General features: G+C 35.9%; 1 protein-coding gene across 16 annotated transcripts in view; it reads right to left on the bottom strand.

Moving 5' to 3' along the window:
- LOC105472791 (uncharacterized) overlaps positions 1 to 17,366 on the bottom strand; it is a 611,252-nt gene that overhangs the window by 333,186 nt on the left and 260,700 nt on the right. For 10 of the 16 annotated variants that reach the window (XR_011622751.1, XR_011622752.1, XR_011622750.1 and 7 more), the window contains one exon: positions 2,055 to 2,168. The exons of 2 other annotated variants lie outside the window; for them this stretch is intronic. The gene's annotated coding sequence lies outside the window, so the exon portion shown is untranslated. Of the gene's footprint in view, positions 1 to 2,054; positions 2,169 to 2,444; positions 2,501 to 17,366 lie in introns of all 16 variants that reach the window. 4 more of the 16 variants (XR_011622747.1, XR_011622745.1, XR_011622744.1 and 1 more) reach the window with 1 other exon arrangement.

Here is a 17,366-nt window from a genome sequence, read left to right on the forward strand (position 1 = left end):
TTTTTATATACTGGTGATGTTGATATATATCACATAGTTTACAAACTTTTAGCTCTGTATATCTTTCTGACATTTAGTGAGATATTAATACATGTATTTGTAAGGCTATTTTTCAGGTGTATTTTATGGATTTTATGTTGTTCTAAGATTATTTCAGTTTATTCTCTTTAATTATCTTGAAGTGTATTAAAATTTCTTGAATTTTCTATATTAGTAGTTCTCGTATTTTAGGATGCATCAGAATTACCCAGGATGTTTGTTACAGCACAGATCACTGGGCTCAGCAGGTCTGTGACAGAGCCTGAGACAATGCATTTCTAGTAAGTCTAGGACATGTAGCTGCTGCTGGTTTAGGGACACACTTTGAAAACTATATTTTCATATAATAATTATTTAATCTACAAATATTGAGTATTATCTTCAGAGTTAGCTAGGATTATAGTATTTTATAGAAAAATATAAAGGAATTAGAGCAGGTATCCATGTTTTATTACTCATTATAATAAAAATTTTTCTACTATTTTATTATGTATTATTGCAGTAGGGCTCCAATGATGTGAATCTTTCTTCTTTACTAAGTGTATTAAAATGTTTGTTTTTGTCTCTCTTAAATATGTTTATAGTAGGTTTCTACCTGTGGCTTATAGTAATAGAGTTAAAATTTCTTATTTTTTAGTTTAAGGGGTTTTTTATTGGTAATGAATGCAACATTTTATCAAATTATTTTGAATTTTAATAATATGATTGCATTATTTTTTCAATCTTTTCATGTAATGAAGTATATCAATAGATTGAATAATGTTGAGACATACTTGTATAATGGAAGTAATCTTACTCAGTTGTGATACTCAGTATTATTCCGGTATTTAATTTCTATTTGATTCTGTTTAGTTCAAAACCGTAAAGAGTCTGAGATATTACTTTGCTAGCTCAAAAATTAGTATGCCAGAGCTATATACGTACATACATGTATACCTAATCACAAGTATTTTGGTTGGGGAAAAGATTATTTTCTCCCAGAGGAACTTGTTCCCCATGATACTGCTACAAGATGTCATGCAGCAAGCTTCACACCACAGGAGAGGAGGCTCCAAGTTATGAAAATAGCGCCTCTGCAGGAGCTACTAGCAAAACTGCCTATGCTCCCTGAGAGAGAAAGAAACCTTTGCTCCAGAATCTAAACAAGTTGTTTCTCAGAGTGGAGACAAATGTCACTGCTTTACTGCCCTGAGATATAAACAAATGGACACAGGGAGATACACATCACTACATGTCTCTGGAAGTATCTGTCTCTGACTTCAAAGGATTATTCCCTATTCAATCAACTTTTAACTTAGGTGGCAGCACTCTTTGCTTAGAAAGCTCTGAATATGCAGATGCAATGAGTTATTCATGGAACATTGCCTCCCAACAGGTCCCAATAATTGTTAAATTGTTGAATCATCATGGTTTTTTAAAGAAACTGACAAAAGATATAAAACTTGTCCCACAAAACAAATCAATTTTCTAAAAGTTTTTAAGCTACTGAAGCCCACTAATAGATTCTGATTTTAAGAATTCCTATAGTTTTCTGCCAAGCTCCAAAACACAAATGTAGCCATGCCACCTCCTTCGCACTCCCCATTTTCAAAGTATTTTCCATTTTCCCAGGGTTTAATGAACTATGTACTATGTACTGATTCAGATTACTCAGTCTGGCACACATGGTCACCAACAGCATGGCTCCAATTAAACTTCCAATATGATTTCCCAGTAGAGCTGTTATTCTAACTCTCCCAGTTTACCTCATTTTACTTGCCTGCTTTCATTCATCCTTTCTTCCTTCGTTTTCACTCATACCTATTAAAATTCTTACTAACTCACAGGTTAACTCTCACATAAAACCATTTCTAACATCTCCAATTGAAATACTACCTTAATTAATTTTTGTATCAATTAAAATAAGTTTGTGGCCTGCATGGTATAGTGAGATCTCATCTCTACTAAAAAAAAAAAAAAAAAAAAAAAAAAAAAAAAAAAAAAAGGTTAAAAATTAGCCAGGCATGCTGGCATACCTGTAGTCCCAGTTACTCGGGAGGCTGAGGTGAGAGGGTTTCTTGAAGTTGATAGAGGTTGTATTGAGCCAAGGTCACAAAACTGAACTCCAGCCTGGCCAAAAGAGCAAGACCCTAATTCAAACCAAAAAAAAAAAAAAAGAAATAGTTTGTATGCCTTGTATAACATTTAATACAGTATGTTGGATTGTAATTTCTTTCGTGCCTCTCACCTCCAGTAAACTGCAATCCACTTAAAGAAATTAGTCTTAAATTTAATTTTACTAAAGTTTTTAGAAAAATAGCTTGTCCATAGTTGGAAATTAATCAGTGTTTCTAAGGTATTATAAAAATTTTATGATGCTATACCAATCATGTGGTATGCATCTTCTCTCTTTACTCAAGACTTACTTTCTCTGAAGAAAGCGGAATTGTGAACCAGTGTCAAAGGCACACATCATGAGATATTGTGGAGAAAAAGAGTACACATAAATATTGATGTTTATTCCACGTATTTATGGTTTGGGGGTTGAGGGAACTATGTTGATGTCAGAATCAACAGAGTTGGTGTTAAAGTGCAGTTCCTCTCTATTTTCAGGCAATCTACACATCAGAGTTAGTAGGTTTCTAAAAAAACGTTAAGCTTGGATGCTTTGTAAAACATTAGTTTCAGTACTGTTACATGATGTTACATCAAAGATGTTGCATAGGTATCCATCTAGTAGCTCTACAGTGAATAATTGGGTGGGGGGGAACACTGTGGATGCTCTAATTACTGTACTTCATGCCTTTGCTGCATTTAGAAATTCAAATATTTCCAATAAGTGAGCCAAGTATTTTGGATTTAAGGAAAGACAACTTCAGCTTTAGTAGTTGTCTTTGTATTTCCTCTGACAGTTTACTGTGTTTCTCTCTTTTAAAACTTCATCTTCTACTTTAAGTACTTTATCCATTCTATTTCTAGGAATTGTCATCCTCTGCTCATTATCCACATCATTATGTCCTTTTACGAAGAAATTTTGTTTCCAATCTCATTCCTTTATACCCCAGATAATTTTTTTCCTAATAATTTTTTCAAGTTTTGATTTCAGCTGCCAAAGATTTGATCCAAAATGGTACTCTTATTCTCAGTGGTATTTGGATTCCTTCACTGAATTTGTCTGCACTGAAAACTAAACCACTCAGAAGAACCCTTTGGTGGGCCTTTGGTTCTGGATTTCATTCAGGGACCACAGAGCTGCTCTTGAAGTCAAGCGTTCTCGAGCAGACACTTCAGTGTTCTACTAGTAAAAACTGTGTATCCGAGGAAGTTCAGACTCATTACATAAGCATTCCAATTTTTCTGTCACAAAGAAAATATTGCACACCTGCTATTCAAATAGTCTCTGGCTAAAAAAGTTGTTGCTTCTATATAAGAAAGCATGACTTAGATATACATTAGAGTGTTTCTTATTGTCATTGAACACACACACGTTCTGTTTACTTAATCCATTGCAATTTCTTTCTCTGCCCCTTTTCACACAAAGTTCCTTTCTTGGAGTGAGATGAGGGAATAAAGGAAGGTTTTGATTTAAATAAACAGACTGTAGTGGTTTCCTGAGGCTATCACATGGTGGATGCCTCTGCTATAACACTTTGTCCTAATAAATAACATTATATTCTACGAATATTGAGTTAAATTGATTCATTTTGTGTATTCTTCTAAAGACTGACTTTAGAAATCTTCCTTTTTAGCAGATTTTAGAATTGTGTTGGAGAAATAGGAATTTCATTAACAACATATAGTCAATGCAGATAACAGATTCAAGTGCTCCCCCAAAGCAAAGATGACCCAGGAGAAATACAATCATCTTAGTGTGCTTTATGTGATTCATACGAAATTCAGCCCTTTTGGAGTTTCAGTTCTTAGCAAAATACTACTTGCTGTTTTTGAGGAAAAAAAATGGCATAAAAAGTCATATAAAAAGACTCATAAGGCCCTTGGACATCAAATAACTCTTACAAAACAACATTTTAATGAATTAAGTGTAAATGAATCAGAAACATGTGGGTTGAATTTCCCTTGAAATACCCATGAGCTTAAAAATTAAGGGGAAAAAAAAAGAATTGCTTGGCAAAAAATTATGTGCATTTTATTGAGCTCAAGTCTTTTGAAAAAAAAAAGAAAAAGAAAAAGGAAGCAGCCTTGATTTGGTTGACTGAATTAAAATTTTTAAAAAATCATGACCATAGCCTTTATTTATATTTTTAAATTCTACAAAACCCAGATTACAGATATAATTATGTGTCTATTTGAGTGTCAGATTCATTAATGTTAGACCATTTTTCAAGGACGGTAACATTTTGATTAACCAGAATTCTCAAGTAATGGTTGTCTTTCCCAGGGCAGAAGCGGCAGCCAGAAGAACTAAAGACTGTAGTTCAAATAAAGTTCATTAGAGTTGAGGTAAAGAAAACATGGTAATCATTCAGTTCACTAACCAAGAAGATCCAAAATTCAAAGGAGTAGTGGGCCCGGTTAGCTAACCACTGAACAAAAGGGTAGAAAAACAGTCATGCAAGGGCTAGGGCTCAGAAGATAAGGAAAGCTGAAAATAAGTGGAAAAATCTGTGTACTAAGGGGAAGATCTGGGATAAAAGAAAATGCTGACAAAAGAAAAATAAAAATTGCAAAGACTGAAAACTCTGAGTGTTGGCTAGAAATGGCCAAAATACAGCAGGGCATAGGGGTTGGAAAACTTCTAGAGATAGGAAAAGCAGGGCAGATATGAATATTCAATGATGTATTGTGGACACACATGTTAATATGAGTAAAAATGTGAGTTGTTGGCTCTGCCAACTTCAACATCGTAGAAACCATGCTACTCATTGCACCTGCAACGTGCTTAGGTTAGGGTGTCTTAAAATACTTATGGATGCACGCAAGATTATTTATGATTCATTTGCAGAGACATGTTTTTATTCAGATATATTCAGGCTTTGGGTGGAGTGAATAATTTGAATTGAGACAGTCTAGGAGACCTAGTTTTCTGCTAGGGAAAAATCTGCCATTGGAAGAGAGAATAAAGATGTTGCATAGTAAAGAAAAGTTTGGGAAAGTCACCCTTCTCCAGTTTAGGGTAACTCATGTTCTCTCTGTAGGTGGGAACCTCTATGTCAACCAACATAATGTTTAGTTCCTTCAGAAATATTTTTCATGAACTCTTATATTAATAAACAGCTAGTTTTGTAATGCAGAGTTAGGTTAGTTAAAGTCTTTAAAAATTATTTTTATTCCCAGGAAATTCTAGTAAATGATAATAATTTGTTGATATAAATGTTACCTATCGATGACACCTATACACAAAAAAAGTATTCAAATTGTATAGAAAACATATTTATTGAGAGAGTTAATCTTTTTATTTAAATAGTATTTGTATAAGCATAGATTTTAGTTAAAGGCCAAAAGTATAGCTTTTACTAGCAACTGTGCCATGATACCGTGTCTACCACCAGTAACAACCCTTCACCCTAAAAAATAATTTTAAAGAGAAAAAAATGGTAAAGTAATAACAGAAGTGGGCATATATTTTGGGGATAGTAAAATATATTTTGTCTTTATAGTTTGTTAATTGAAAATAAAAATAACAGGAAAAGACAAAACTGAAATAAAAAATACATTTGCATATGATACAAACTCATGGAAAACTTGAGTGCCAAGACGCAGCTGATGATATCAAAAAGGGAATGGTGTGGAACTCATATCTAGTCACTGAGTCATAATTAATACTCTTAAATACAGATTTTGCCATTGCCCAGAAAAGCAGGCAGTCTTTTTTATTTTTCCACTTATGTTAAGGAGGTAATGGCGGCGGGTAGGGGAAGGTTATTTCAGGATTTTTTTTTTTTTTTTTTTTTGAGACGGAGTCTCGCTCTGTCGCCCAGGCTGCAGTGCAGTGGCGCGATCTCGGCTCACTGCAAGCTCCGCCTCCCGGGTTCACACCATTCTCCTGCCTCAGCCTCCCAAGTAGCTGGGACTACAGGCGCCCGCCACCACGCCCGGCTAATTTTTTGTATTTTTAGTAGAGATGGGGTTTCACCGTGTTAGCCAGGATGGTCTCGATCTCTTGACCTCGTGATCCGCCCACCTCGGCCTCCCAAAATGCTGGGATTACACGCGTGAGCCACCGCACCCGGCCTATTTCAGGAATTCTTAAAGATTCTATCAAGTTTTATCAGTAGACAGCCAGTTCAATGTCATCCACCTGAGAGAATCGTGGTCTAGTATTCCCACTCAGTGATTTTATTTTTCTGTAATCATTACTTTTAACTATCTTCTATCAGTCTTCCTTTCTTAACCTTTAGTGCCATTTGAGCAGATTCCAAAATGTTTTGGCAACTTTTAATTACTTTTTAAAATTTAATGCAAAACTCAATGTAAAAATCAACTTCTCCTTTTACACCAGCCTGAATTTGAGCTGAAACTCAAATGGTCACAGAGGCTGCTGAAGTTGCCTGAAGCAAGGTCTGGCTCAGAGCTGTCTCTTCCTTGCCTTCTTCCGGGAGTAGCTCCTCCAGTGTGCTGGACTGGAAGAAACATGAGCCTACAGACTGAGTGTCTCGGCTTAACTGTTCTTGTGATCCTCTCTCTTACTGCCATTGCTTCTCCCTCTAACACTGATTGGCCTTTGATACACTCCAGGTCACCATGAGGTGGCAAATTTTCACATTCTAGTGAAAGAGCCCAGCGAGTGACTGAGGCTTAAAGGCTACTTTAATCACCTCCTGAAAGCTCTGGTTGAATGCCCTGGTTGCTAAAACTCTAACCTTTATGTGAGGGATAACGTCTTTGGGATTATTTTTCTATAAATTTGAGATAGGCTTATATTTATTTAAGAATACTTTCATGCAGTTATATTACTCAGTACCCATTTCTCTTTGGTTAAATCTGTCATACTGAGATTTATACCAGCTTTTATAAATTCAAGATAAGTATCTAAATAATTTGATGAGTCTCCCCATTCAGGATTAGCCCACGAAGCTATTTCACAATGTGTTCATGTGCTCTTTTTGATTTCTGTTTTATTTATAATTGCATAAAACTATAGGTGAATGACCCCAGATGTTATCAGAGCATCTTGGACAATGTTATCAGTAAATATGCAATATGTGTGCACTCACATGAGTGTGTGTGCATCTGAGCGTGGATGTATGTGTGTGTGGGGGCTTATATTGGAGATATGGCAAGGAGATTAGGAGAAGAGAAGTAACAAACCAAGCCAAAATGAAATTATGCTGTGTAGTCATTTCATATTAGCACACCATTCACTACCTTTATACAAAATTGCATTTTGAAAAATTAATTCTCTTTAATACACTGGGAAGGAGACCTAATGAGTTATTGTATGCAAATTCTGGATTATTTTCCCTCTACTATCAGCAACAGTTCAACAAAGTGCATCTCATCCTACTCTTAGGGTTGCTTAAGAACTTGATCCCTGGGAACACCTGTTACTAGCATGGCTTAAAATTCTCTGTGTTGTTTTCTTCCCCTTTGGACGCTGTTTCACCCAGCTGCTGATAATTAGAAAAACAAAGCAAATCCCTCTCATGGATGCTGTCCTCTGGAGAAAGCCAAGGCAGCATAAAGCCAAAGAACACCATAGGCCTTTTTGTTTTAAACGAGGAGGCACGCTGCACTATATTCCTCTTGACTGCAAAACCACAGGAATGGATTAATATCACTAACCACAAGAGACCTTTGTGTATGAATGTGGGGGGAGGGCATGAGAAGAATATTAATCTGTGATATATGACCTTATAGTTTCTGCAAAAAGTTAAAAGCTGTATGTATTTGAATCAATGCATTATAAATGTATCAGCCATATAAGATGAATAATATGGCTAAGTACCAAGAGCTGAGCTCTTTCCCAGAATTAACTATTTTTAACTCAGGAGGCTTTTCAAATATTACACAGAGATGGACATTCAGTAAATAGAGCAGACTAAAATAAGAATTCAAAAGCAAAGCAAAACTCTGGCACCAGATAGGCCCCTTCAATTAATCCTTAACTTATCTTTTAATATATTACATATACAATACATGTATATTTGTAACATATTCAGTGATATGTATATATGACACTTAGTGAATAATTAAAAAATTAAAATTTATATTTTATTGTGTTTAAATACTTAACAAGGTGAACTGTAGAAGCAAAATGATAGTTTATGTGTCCTACATACTTTTAAAAGAAATAAATCAAGGTGCATTTTAGTAATTTAACATGCTTATAATACTTTCCTTTGTTTGTTGAAATAAGAATGTTTTGAACATCTAAAATATGCAAAGCATTTTACTAGGTACTATGGATACTAAAGAAAAAAATAAAATGGAAGAAAAGCATATTCATGAATATTTCTCAATAGTCTGGGATTCAAGATCTTATTCCAAGTTGCATTTCAAATCTTATTACTCTTCTACCTCTATGACCCTCTCCAAGTACAACTGCTTAAAGGTTCTAAAATGAATCCTAGATCTTCAGCGAAATATATGCCCTTTGTGTATAATACCTCCCTCCATCTTTAACTGTCAAAATTCTGCAGTCTTCAAGATGTGATAAAACTCACTGGTAATTTATTGCAGGTGGTCAGCACGGTGGCAATTAGGGTCTGATCTAGGGTGATGAAAACTGAGGTAAAAATTAAGAAATAGATTCAATAGATTCTACTATATTGAAAAATGTAAGAGGTGGACATTAATTATCCATGAGCAATGAGGGAAATCAGGTGTTTGTGATGATGAAGATTTCAAATCTGGGTGACTAGAAGAAGAGTAATACCATGAATACAAATAGGGATGTCAAAAATATGGGTTCATTGTGTGAGACAAAGGTGATCCGTTTAGTTACTTTAAATGTAAGATGTCTGTGGGATATCCTGGAAACATCATAAAAACATATAAAAATTAGGAGAACTTTAGGCCAGGTACAGTCGCTCATACCTGTAATCCCAGTACTTTTGGAGGCCAAGGTGGGCAGATCACCTGAGGTCAGGAGTTCAAGACCAGCCTGGACAAGATGGTGAAACCCTGTCTCTACTAAAATACAAAAATTATCCAGGTACGGTGGCATGTGCCTATAACCCCAGCTACTCAGGAGGCCAAGGCAGGAGAATTGCTTGAGCCTGGGAGATGGAGGTGCAGTGAGCAGAGATTGTGCCACTGCAGTCCAGCCTGGGAGACAGAGCTAAATTCCATACAAAAAAAAAATTAGGAGAACTTTAGAGCTGGGCTATAACTAAGCTTTATGGTGCATGATGCATCCTGCTGGAAAGCAATGCTTGAAATTAAGAGACTCTGGAAAGCAATGCTTGAAATTAAGAGACTCTGGAGGCCAACGAGAAAAAACATTGGTAAACATTTGTCTCTAGAGAACAAGAAAAGGTTGAGGAGCTAGCAACCAAGTGACTCCAAAGAACAAATTTCTTATATCAAAGAGACTAGGAAAAGAGTATCAACAGCAACAGAGTTCAATAATGTTATTTACCAGCAGTCCCCAACCTTTTTGGCACTAGGGACCAGTTTCATGGAAGACAATTCTCCACAGATCAGGGTGGAGGGTGGTCTGTGGATGATTCAAGTGCATTACACTTGTTGTGCAGTTTATTTCTATTATGATTACATTATAATATACAATTAAATAATTATACAACTCACCTTAATGTAGAATCAGTGGGAGCCCTGTACTTGTTTTTCTGCAACTAGAAAGTCCCATCTGGGGGTGATGGGAGACAGTGACAAATTATCAGGTATTGGATTCTCATAAAGAACGCACAAGTTACATCCCTTGCATGCACAGCTCACAACAGGGTTCACGCTCCTATGAGACTCTAATGCTGCTGCTGATCTGGTAGGAGGTGGAGCTCAGGCAGTAATGTGAGTGATGGAGAGTGGCTGTAAATATGTTGAAGCTTCAATATTAGGAAGCGGCTGGGTTCCTAACAGTTCAGGCCATGGCCCTAGGACTGGAGACTCCTGTTGTATATGACAGGTGTCCAGGAATAAAAATAACTAATAGAAGACCACTACTCAGTGGAAATTGGTCAACTTTAAGAAAGCAAGTTGTAAAGAGCTACCTGCAAAAGAAGTCATAGCACTTGGATTTGAGAATGAAAATAGTGAGCAAGTCAGGAATTGTTGCAGGAAGTCAGGGACCCTGAACAGAGGGACCAGCTGAAGCCATGGCAGAAGAACATAAATTGTGAAGATTTTATGGACCTTTATTAGTCTCCCAGATTAATAATTTTATAATTTCTTACACCTGTCTTTACTGCAGTCTCTGAACATAAACTGTGAAGATTTCATGGACATTTATCACTTCTCCAAACAATACTCTTATAATTTCCTATGCCTGTCTTTAATCTCTTAATCCTGTCAACTTTGTAAACTAAGGATGTATGTCACCTCAGGATCTTGTGATGATTGCGTTATCTGCACAAATTGTTTATAGAGTCTGTGTGTTTGAACGATATGAAATCTGGGCATCCAAAAGGAGCAGGATGGCTGCAATTGTCAGGGAACAAGGGAGATAACCATTGGGCCTGATTGCCTGCGGGGCCAGACAGAACAGAGTCATATTTCTCTTCTTACAAAAGCAAATAGGAGAAGTATCGCTGAATTCTTTTTCTCAGCAAGGAAAGAGAATGCATTCCCAGGGGTAGGTCTCTAAAATGGCCGCTCTGGGAATGTCTGTCTTATACGGTTGTAGATAAGGGATGAAATAAGCCCTGGTCTCCTGTAGCACCCCCAGGCCTATTAGGATGAGGAAATTCCTGCCTAGTAAATTTGGGTCCGACCGATTGTCTGCTGTCAAACCCTGTCTCCTGATAAGACGTTACCAATGATAATGCGTGCCCAGTGGGACATGAAACTTCATCAGCAATTCTAATTTTGCCCTGGTCCTATAATCTCACTCTGCCCCCATTTGCCTTGAGATATTTTATTGACCTTGAAGCATGTGATTTCTGTGACCCACTTCCTATTCGTACACTCCCTCCCCTTTAGAAATCCATAATAAAACTTGCTGGTTTTATGGCTCAGGGGGCATCATGGAACCTGCCAACATGTGATATCTCCCCCAGACACCCAGCTTTAAAATTTCTCTCTTTTGTACTCTTTTCCTTTATTTCTCAGACTGGCCGTCACTTAAGGAAAATAGAAAAGAACCTACGTTGAAATATTGGAGGCTGGTTCCCCCGATATCAAATAATATTTATTCCTTGGGGTTTGAAAGTGGAAGATACTCAACAGAGATTTTCATAGCTTAAGGAGGACTGAATGAGATAGAAAATGCAATCCTTGTTACCTAAATATTTCCATTCCTAAAATTATGTTGGATAGTGAGTTTTCATATAGCACAAGCTCATATTCCTTTTTTTTTATTTGGAGAAAAAATAACACAACATTCTAATCCATACTCCCAATAACACAAAACATACTTCAACACCAGAAACAATCTAACAAAAAACGTCTATAATCCAATGTAACTAAGTGCCAATAAATTAATAATTTAACATGTAATGAACTCATTAGCAGGTATGTTTCAGTGTGATAGAAAAATACTATAGAAAAATGGATATTGGATATACTTACCTCCATGCTGTAAAAACACGTATCAAGATGCAAATAAAAATAGAATACTCTGTTAAAGATATGTCTGGGTTGGACCCTTATTGAGGTATATTTCAACCATCATTTTTCCAGAAAGCTCTATCATTATTCAACCTCTTTTCCCCAGAAAGAATGAGTAACTCAGAGAATTTTTGTTTGCTTGTTTTTGTTTTGAGATGGAGTCTCACTCTGTCACCCAGGCTAGAGTCCAATGACATGATCTCAGCTCACCGCAACCTTCCTCTCCCAGGTTGAAGCGATTCTCCTGTCTTAGCCTCCTGAGTAGCTGGGATTACAGCCATTGCCATCACGACCAGCTAATTTTTGTATTTTTAGCAGAGTTGGGATTTCACCATGGTTGCCAGGCTGGTCTCAAACTCCTGACCTCAACTGATCCGCCCACCTTGGCCTCCTAAAGTGCCAGGATTACAGACATGAGCCATCATGCCTAGCCAACTCAGAATTATTGATGTTAAAAAGATAATAATAGTTAGTAATACTTGATTGCCTGTATTTCACCAGGTACTGTTATACCATATCTTTACGTCTTATAACAACTCCTTGACATAAGTAACATATCATTAGCCTCATTTTAAAGATGAGGAAATTGAGACTCACAGTTTAAGGGGCAAAATTGTCCAAAGTCACATAGTTAATATACAATAAAACCTAGATTTGAATTCTGGTATTCTGAGATGAAGGCCTCTTCATGTAACCACTTGGAATCCCTAACTAGTGGAGGAGGAGAATCACCTTCTATTTGAGTAAGCCTGTCCTTTCAAAGGAGAATTAAATGTGATAACATGCACCTGGCTCTACCCAGTTAGAAGACCAACCTCTGATACAGGAGCATTAGCTTCTTAAGGATGCATGCAGTTAGAGGAGGCTGGGGGATGAGATGGTATTCCCTGAGACTTCCTACTGGCAAGCTGGCAAACTTGATGTCATAAGGGAACTGTTTGTAACATTCTGCCCAAGGTAGGAAGTTCAGTAAAGTATATGTTTCTTAACGTTTTTAAAGTATTTGCTTAAATACTGGTTGTAGGGAGTAGAAAAAAAAAGAGGACTAGAAGGCAGTGTATTCTGGAATTTTCATAATGTAATGGAGGCTATAAAGAGAAATTAGATTTTATTTTGAATCCATGTGGTCAGAGAAGACCTCATAATCTGATCTGTTGTCTAGTTTGGATGTGTCAACTCCCCACAGATGGCAGGGAGAGTGTTTGGATCCTGATAAGTCAGTTGCTGCTGTAGTGTGGACTACCCAAGTCAAAATCAAATCTTATCCCTGTCTAAAGCAAATATTGGAACAAGATGAAAGAATTTGTGCACCTAGAAAGATCACAGACATGACAATGTGACCCTAGAATAAGATATCATAAAAGAGGCCTTCTACAGTGGGAATAATATAAATAAAGGAGATTAAGTGTTTACAATAGTTCTTTGAGGGAGAGAAATGATCCTCTTGTTGGCACTGCATGAAACTGCATGAAACTGATTTTAATCACTGTAATAGGGGACATAGATAGATGCTTTATGAAAGGAAAATTCTATAATAGAACATTTAGGAGGAAAAATATTTTTTTCTGTGCGACTACAAGGTCTCAAAAGAAAAATCAAGTAATATGTTGTGTGGATGCTGGGTAATTGCTGTTTGATGAAAGAAAAGTTGGGGGTGGGGAAGGAGATGTTCTAAAGAAGAGCTGTAAAATCCAACCATTTCAATTTGCTGCAAAATTGCTTCCTGTTATAAAGTACCAAAATTCAAAAAGGATACAGTTTGGTCTAGGGAAATCATGCAAAATAAATATCTAAAATCCTTAAAAATTGCATTAGCCCTACACCACAATGAAAACAAAACACTGAGTCAGTGAGAAAATAAATCTACTTCTTATATTATTACTTTTCTTTCTGAAATTTGGCAAAATATAATGACAGTGTATTATTACCTCAAAGTATTCTGTGGGTTTTTAATGTTTTCCTTTTAAAAAATCAAAGTTACATTGTGTCAAATGAGTGTTATATAAGAAATATGATGCGATATGGCTATAAGAGGAATACAAATTTTATTTTCACATCCAGATTCTAAGTTTTTAAAGAAATACTTGTACCATTTTTCTCTAATATGCAAGCAACTAACTTGCTACCTACAAATCTTGCAAAGATTAGTTGGTTGCTTCCGTGTAAGTAATACAAATTTAAAGTATTAGCTCTAGGCAAATTAATCAATAGGCCTATCTGGCCAGAATCATAGACAGAAAAATCCTCATAATGATTAAAAAGACTAAAAAAGAAGAGAGAAAAAAAAGAAGATGAATTAGATACAAAAGAATATTATATTATTGGTTTAGTCGTTTACTCTAAAACCTACCATTTCCATATGTAATCTTGTACCAGGGCACTTGAATCAGATGTGCATAGACTTTAACACTATCTTGTCTTCAGATCACCAAGGGAGTTCATTATGTGAAATTTGTAGTCCAAAACAACTCTCAAAAGCAAATCTTCAAAATATGCAAGAATTTGGTTTTGAATGAGTTGATTTCCATGCTTTGGCTAAAGTAGCAGAACAAGAAATGATAGGTATAGTACAGAGAATGGAGAAATTAAGCTCATTCCAGAAAGCAGCAAGCTCTACTAGGGACAGAACTGAGAGGGTGTGAACTTCTCATTTAGGCTATCAATGGACACAGCAGGGCATTTTCACCCAATTTTATGGATTAAGGATTTGAAGATAAAAGCATGCTGAAGGGCTAGTTCTAAGAGGCAAAAAATGTTCAGTTTGCACTGGATCCCGAATGGGACAAAAGTTTTGATATATTGGTTCATTTTAGAATCTCTGTCATCCTATTTAGGAACAAGAAGGGAGAGGGATGGTTCTTTGGCCATCTAGTAGGTCCCATTTAATGTGATCACCAGTGTGGACTCATTTTCCCAGAAGAATACAATGCATTACTTTTAGTAAGAAACAGAAATCTTGGGAGGCTGAGGCAGAAGGATTTGTTGGACCCAGGGGTTTGAGAGCAGTCTGGGCAACATAGTGAGACCCCATCTCTACAAAAACAAAAGAAAATCAGAAAATTAGAGGTAAATCTTCCAGGAGAAAAGAAAACTAATACTCAGCAGTGTCTTTATAATAATCTAAATAGAAAGTTGATGTAAACCAGATTAAAATGACAGAAAATTATGTTGGAGGGAGAAGCCAGACAAATGGGGATCTGCTTCCATTAAATATTTATGTAATGGGTAACATTATTTTAAACACAACAGACCAGGAGGTACCCTAGAACAGTATCAACCTAGAAATGGGATAGAAAAGTCTTGAGAGCAAATTTGTTTTCTTACTAACTTGTTTACTTAAGAATGAGAATGGAGGAAGGGTCCTGAGCTATGTTTGTCACACATTTGTTTTTCAATATTAACTTCCATCCATTTTAGTAGATGTTTATAACTGATTCTTCAGTAGATTTCTGTCATACCAGTAAAATATCTATATATATATATAGAGAGAGAGAGAGATAGTCCTTCTGTCATTCATACATGAATCAGATATTTTGCTGTGCACAAGTGTGAATCAATGATTTACAACCAAAAGTGGACTGTTTACCCTATAAACATAATAATACATCAAGAAGTGTGTTAACAAACTTGCATTTTCCTTGGTGTAATAAGTGTTGGTGCTCCTAGTAAATTCTTGAGGAGTTATGAAGCATAGTAATTTTTGTTTTTGAGTATTTTATGTCAGGGGCTGTGGGTAGCTCTTTTTTTAATGAACTGGCTATACCAGAAATATTAGTACTAAATAAATAATCATATAACTGAAAAACTTATTTGTCATATCTCTAATTCCTGGTTAGAATAAAAGTGTTTTTAAAATTAAAGGAGCATGTGTTATTATTCCTGTTCATTTGTCTACCAAGATACTTATTTTTAAATAGTGTGTTTCCCATAAAGTCAATTCACATGAATTTGGCATCAGCATAATTCTGATCATGATGCTGAAATTTGCTTTATAAATAAAGTACTATCAAACATACTCCCACATTTTAGGATTTAAAAAAAAAAAGGTTTACTTATTTTTCATATGCTGATAACCAGAATTGCAAGACAGCTCAGTCTTGGATACCAAATATAGTTACTGGCCTTTTTGGGTTTAAAATCTAATTAAGAAAAATTATGCAAGCTGTTCATTTTAAAATTGCTAACAAAGAAAAAAATACATTTGAGTTTTAAGGCATTCAATTTAGAGCACAACATGATTTAATTTAGAACACAACCCTTTAAAATGCGGCCCATAATTTCTCCATGTACTATGAGAGGGAAATTGTGTTATGAACCATGTCCATAGATTGTTTTTAAATAAACAATTTCATAACGTATGTGGGTGAATGAGTGTCCTTTCATTGACACCAATTCAGCTACATTTAATTACATTAAAGCAGAAAAGAATACATGCTTTTACTCATATACCACTATCTGTGTTAGTAATAGTAGGATATAAAAATAACCCCAAATAATAGCTGGTAGATATCCTTTAACATCTATGATAAACATGATTTTATATTTGAGAGAAAGGAGACACCACTGACAGATTTTTTGGTTGGAGAAAAATCAAAGGTTCTGTTTTGCCTGTATGTTTATTTGTTTGGTTTGGTTTTGAATTTCCCTTCAGGTAATATATAACCAAGGATGTGTACTAAAGGTCTACTAAAATTTTATATAAAATTTTGTAAAAGATACACTCAGTATGCACATAAGAACTGCTTCACCTGCAGAAAAAAAATGAATTAATTACTGTGATATTTTAAACTGAGTTTTCATGACATTAAAACATAACAATTGAGAGCAAGAATAGTACTTACAGCTTTGCTAAAGGTTATTTTACAGTTTTTAGCCAGTAAAATCGAATCACTTAGTGCCCCAAAAGCAAAGAGTACTTTGCAAATCTCCTATGTGAATATAAATCCATTGAAAGGAAGACCATGTCTCATTCACCTTTGAATGCCTGACAGCTATGGCAGTGTCTGACCCCCAGAAGGGGGGTTGTTGAGACTCAACAGACACCACAAAGAACACTGCACACACACACACACACACACACACACACACACACACACACACGCACACACACGCACAGAGGCACATACACACAAGTGTTTGAATCATTTTTTTCCCTGAGTTTTTTGGTCACACACATGATGAAGGGAAATGCTGCAATAATTTCCATGTTGGCTGTCTTCACCTCTCAATTAATCTTTACCATCCTCACTTAGCTAACTCTATTCACCTCTCAAGGCTCAGCTCAAATCATTACATCCTCTGGGAATCATTGCCTATTTCATGTATTGCTAGTATACATTGGCCATGACTCAAAGACTTCTCCAGCAAGTACTTTTACCACGGCTCTTCTCTGACTGCATTTTTCATATCTCCTTCATCCTCCGAGTTATTTGAGAGCAAGACCTGGTCTGATTAATCTGAACTTCAATGCTGTGTCCTGAGCTAGTAACTTATTAGAAATCTTGAACATGCTTGACAAGTAAATAAACTAGTGAAGCAGTTAAATAAATATGGACAATCATGTTTTATTACTTACTTATTTCATTAATTCTCAAATGAAAAGGGAGCATGACTCTTGGGAAAGATGTTTGCTGAGTAGCGGGAGGAGTCATCTGTACAACTTC

This window comes from Macaca nemestrina, chromosome 4 (genome assembly GCF_043159975.1).
Source record: "Macaca nemestrina isolate mMacNem1 chromosome 4, mMacNem.hap1, whole genome shotgun sequence".
In the NCBI taxonomy this organism is placed as follows: domain Eukaryota; kingdom Metazoa; phylum Chordata; class Mammalia; order Primates; family Cercopithecidae; genus Macaca; species Macaca nemestrina.